Below are 5000 nucleotides of genomic sequence, written 5' to 3' on the forward strand. Positions count from 1 at the left end.
TTTGTATGTAGACCATACCAACATATATATACACGTTAATGATCCTTCCGCAGGTTCCCCTACGGAAACCTTGTTACGACTTTTACTTCCTCTAAATGATCAAGTTTGGTCAACTTCCCAGCAACGCCGACGGCCGTGAAGCCACCGCGTGTCGGTCCGAAGACCTCACTAAATCATTCAATCGGTAGTAGCGACGGGCGGTGTGTACAAAGGGCAGGGACTTAATCAACGCGAGCTTATGACTCGCGCTTACTAGGAATTCCTCGTTTATGGGGGATAATTGCAAACCCCAATCCCCAGCACGAAGGAGTTTCAACGGGTTGCCCGGGCCTCTAGGCCAAGGAGAACATGCTGATTCCTTCAGTGTAGCGCGCGTGCGGCCCAGGACATCTAAGGGCATCACAGACCTGTTATTGCTCAATCTCGTGCGGCTCGAAACCGCCGGTCCCTCTAAGAAGAATTTTAATACGTCGCCAGTGAGTTGCGCGACCGCGAACGGCCGCGCGCACCTAAATGACGACGCCTATTTAGCAGGCTAGAGTCTCGTTCGTTACCGGAATTAACCAGACAAATCGCTCCACCAACTAAGAACGGCCATGCACCACCACCCACCGAATCAAGAAAGAGCTGTTAATCTGTCAATCCTTCCGGTGTCCGGGCCTGGTGAGATTTCCCGTGTTGAGTCAAATTAAGCCGCAGGCTCCACTCCTGGTGGTGCCCTTCCGTCAATTCCTTTAAGTTTCAGCTTTGCAACCATACTCCCCCCGGAGTCCAAAATCTTTGGTTTCCCGGAAGCTGCCCGCCGAGCCATTGTAGTAACGTCGGCGGATCGCTAGATGACATATTTACGGTTAGAACTAGGGCGGTATCTAATCGCCTTCGAACCTCTAACTTTCGTTCTTGATTGATGAAAACACCTTTGGCAAATGCTTTCGCTGATGTTCGTCTTGCGACGATCCAAGAATTTCACCTCTAACGTCGCAATACGAATGCCCCCAGTTATCCCTATTAATCATTACCTCGGAGTTCTGAAAACCAACAAAATAGAACCGAGATCATATTCTATTATTCCATGCACGAAATATTCAAGCAGCATTTTGAGCCCGCTTTGAGCACTCTAATTTGTTCAAAGTAAAATTGTCGGCCCACCTCGACACTCACTGAAGAGCATCGCGATAGGATTTTTATATTGAACCGTACTTTTACATACGATTCACCGACGATATGCTCCGCAAACGTGTCAGTATCGATTCGGATGAATCGCACCGACAGTGCGTAGCACAAATGCAACTACGAGCTTTTTAACCGCAACAATTTTAGTATACGCTATTGGAGCTGGAGTTACCGCGGCTGCTGGCACCAGACTTGCCCTCCAATTGTTCCTCGTTAAAATATTTAAAGTGTACTCATTCCGATTACGAGGCCTCGTAAGAGTCCCGTATCGTTATTTTTCGTCACTACCTCCCCGTGCCGGGAGTGGGTAATTTGCGCGCCTGCTGCCTTCCTTGGATGTGGTAGCCGTTTCTCAGGCTCCCTCTCCGGAATCGAACCCTGATTCCCCGTTACCCGTGACAACCATGGTAGTCGCAGAAACTACCATCGAAAGTTGATAAGGCAGACATTTGAAAGATGCGTCGCCGGTACTGGACCGTGCGATCTGCAAAAGTTATCCAGATTCATCAAAATGTTACGACTTCGGACGCGAGGCCCTCCGCCGATTGGTTTTGATCTAATAAAAGCACTCATCCCATCACTGGTCAGAGTTCTGATTGCATGTATTAGCTCTAGAATTACCACAGTTATCCAAGTAACTGAGTAAGATCTAAGGAACCAAAACTGATATATTGAGCCATTCGCGGTATCGCCTTAATACGGCTTGCACTGAGACATGCATGGCTTAATCTTTGAGACAAGCATATAACTACTGGCAGGATCAACCAGGGAGCTGCCGTGTTCATGTGAGTCTTGTTTAGAGACACAAAACACTAGCGTCGACGCGTGCGCGCCAATATCATCTATGTATATTATACTACACAACACACACAGACGACGGAGACCGCACGCGTAAGACACGAGTCGTATACGACACACGCCACCATTCGGATATACCGAAATCGACGTGGCGTATCGTAGACTGGTGGATATTTCACTTACCACTCTATTCTACCTGGTGGTACAGAGACACACGCGTGCGTGCGTGCGTGCGTGTACCTTAGGTAGGTAGCGGGTGAGTAAAGCGCGCACATACACACGCACATAGTTGTGTGATGTTTCATAGCGCCGATATGTAATCGAACGTTCTTCCACGACCAGACATAAAAATTTCACTATTTATTTTTTTAATTTTTAGATTCTTTTTTTAACATAGTCGTTCGTTACGATTTATATCGCTCGCCAGGTATTATAGAGCCCTCAAAACCCTCACAACCAATACAGTATAATGAAACTTACATCAAAGCGTATTCCCACCACCGCTAAACTACTAACCGCAATTACAATTGCGTATTTGAAGGTTTCGCGATATGAAAACACTGAGAGAGAGTTTCAAAAACCGTATTACCGTTAGGGTTAAAAATTGTTCTTTGTTTTAAATCGGATTATCATCCGATCGATCCTCGCCACACGTATAGGAGAACACACACTATTTTCTCGCAAATATGTTGTCATCATTCAAACCAATCGGCAACTTTGCGTCGTCTCGAATTGGCGATGGTGACAGACAATCTGCAAGTAAATACAGCGCGCGTTGTACTCTCCCCCGTGGGTAAGGATAATATAATATATCTCCCGTCTGTCACGTTTCAATATTAAAACGCGTAAACTAGGACCAAAGTGCAAATAAATAATACAACGGTGGTCCACAGTCCACCAGCATGTGTAACATCTTGGTGTTTTGTGTGACCCGCCGCGCGCCCTAAAAGCTTCGAGGAGCAGTTGTTTTGTGTTGTGTTGTAGATACCTAACTAGGTATAGGGGTACTTACATTTCTTATAATAAATCTTATAATGCATATATATTTTATAAGTTTATAAGTAACATAAATAAATACACACCAACTTCAGGTATTTTACTGGAAAATTTGCTGCGAGACTATAACCATTTCAAGAACATAATAATTTGGTTAGGTTAGGTTATGTTAGATAAAAAAAAAAAAAAAAAGTTAGGTTAGGTTAGGTTATAAAAAAAAAACAAGAAATAAAAAAAGTTAGGTCAGGTTAGATTAGGTTAGGTTAAAAAAAAAATTAAAAAAAAAAGTTAGGTTAGGTTAGGTTAAAAAAAAAAAAAAAATATGGCGAACAAAGTTTACCGGTGGAATCACTTACTTACCTAATTGTTTGTTTATTTATTTATTTATATAGGTAAATAATAAAGGATCGATCGTATTGATTGATTGATTGTGTCGTCGAACTGAATGTGTCAGTGTCAATGTGACATATTATGTAAATCAATCAATGTCAGTCAATAGGGGGGGGCTATACAGACACAACTCACCTTGGATCGCATTCGATTTGCGTCCGGCAGTTAGGTGGGTAGGTACATTTATTTATCTAAATTAAATCTGAAAAGTAAGTTTAGGTTTTTTGCTGGTTAAGTTAACTAAATAAACTTAGCATCGATGACAAAAGAAAAAATCGAATGTGACTTGTTACAACGTCTGTAGAGGCCTTGACCGAAGAAAAGTAGAAACGAAATTTAATAATAATATGATTGAGTAAAAAGGGAGGGAGGGGGCTACTGCGTATAATAATAGAGTGTAAAAAAAATGTACTTACGTTTATTTTTATTGATTTTTGTGTTATTTGGAAGAGGTGCGCGCCGTGTGCAAATATTTTTTACCATAATATTTTTTTATGATACTACAATTTTATATTATTATATTTTACACTTTTATATTAGGAATCGAGAAATACTTAATAAATAAATAAATAAATATATGTATGTATTTAGGTATATTGAAAGCTTAATAAAGCTGTGCTAATGTTAAAAATAAAAGGATATATGGTGTGGCGTGTTAATGTTATTATTTAGGTTATAAAATAAGAGTGCAGGGAAAAAAAAAAAACAACTAACCATTTTTCACAATTCTAAACCGATTCGTGTGAAATTTAATAAAAAAGAAAGAAATCTTCTTCTGTAAAGTCATCACGAACCAGCCCAGTTCGAACTCTGGCAACCCCGTCGTTCTATCTGTCATTCCGTGTCGGAGGAGAGACTAGACAGGGTGGCTACCGCGAAAATCGAAATTCGCAAATTGCCGGGGTCTTATAACATTTATTATTCCTCATGATTCTGAAGTATGTAAGTTTATTTTCTTTCACCACACCAGCTCGGAAAGGCTTACTTTGCACTTAAAAAACTGAAAGCTAAATTGCATTTTATTCACATATGAGGCAAAGTAATGAACGCCACACACAAAATTAATGAATATTATTTTATTTTTTATTTTTTCTGTAATTATTAGGCGTCTATAATGAAACCATTTCCAAAAAAATGTCATCATGCCTATTCGTAAGTCATCATCTTTGGATATTATTATATCTATGATCTTTGGCCTACTTAAAGACCGTAACACACTATCGCACCGCACCAAGGTCATTGTGCGACGCACCAATAAGTAAGAGCGAGAAAGAGATATCGCTTTCTCGCTCTTACTTATGGGTGCGTCGCACAATGACCTTGGTGCGGTGCGGTAGTGTGTTACCACTTTAAAAAAAAAAAGGAGGTGTATTTTTCTGTTTAAATTAGAGCAGCCGTTGCAGCCCGCCATCTATCGAGCATTGGTAAGTGAGTTTGTCTAATCGATTTGGCAGTGACCGAATCATCGATTTGTAACGATTATTGTTTTTATTTCCTAGCTTTTCCTACGCTAAACTATAAACAGCTTTGTTATTTTAAGTTAAAATACAAAGTATTTTAAAATGTTGATTCACGTATATATTATTACTTGAAAGGTAATTTGAGTATTAATTTCGATATTCGATGGTGACATTTCATGAAGC

At 40.5% G+C, this 5000-nt stretch overlaps 1 non-coding gene across 1 annotated transcript; it reads right to left on the reverse strand.

Annotated features, from left to right (window-relative positions):
- Window positions 1-36: 36 nt before the first annotated feature.
- Window positions 37-1944, reverse strand: LOC134674271 (small subunit ribosomal RNA). Its single transcript, XR_010099578.1, has one exon. It is a non-coding gene; the product is annotated as a small subunit ribosomal RNA (ribosomal RNA).
- Window positions 1945-5000: the final 3056 nt, after the last annotated feature.

This window comes from Cydia fagiglandana, chromosome 19, assembly GCF_963556715.1.
Source record: "Cydia fagiglandana chromosome 19, ilCydFagi1.1, whole genome shotgun sequence".
NCBI lineage: Eukaryota > Metazoa > Arthropoda > Insecta > Lepidoptera > Tortricidae > Cydia > Cydia fagiglandana.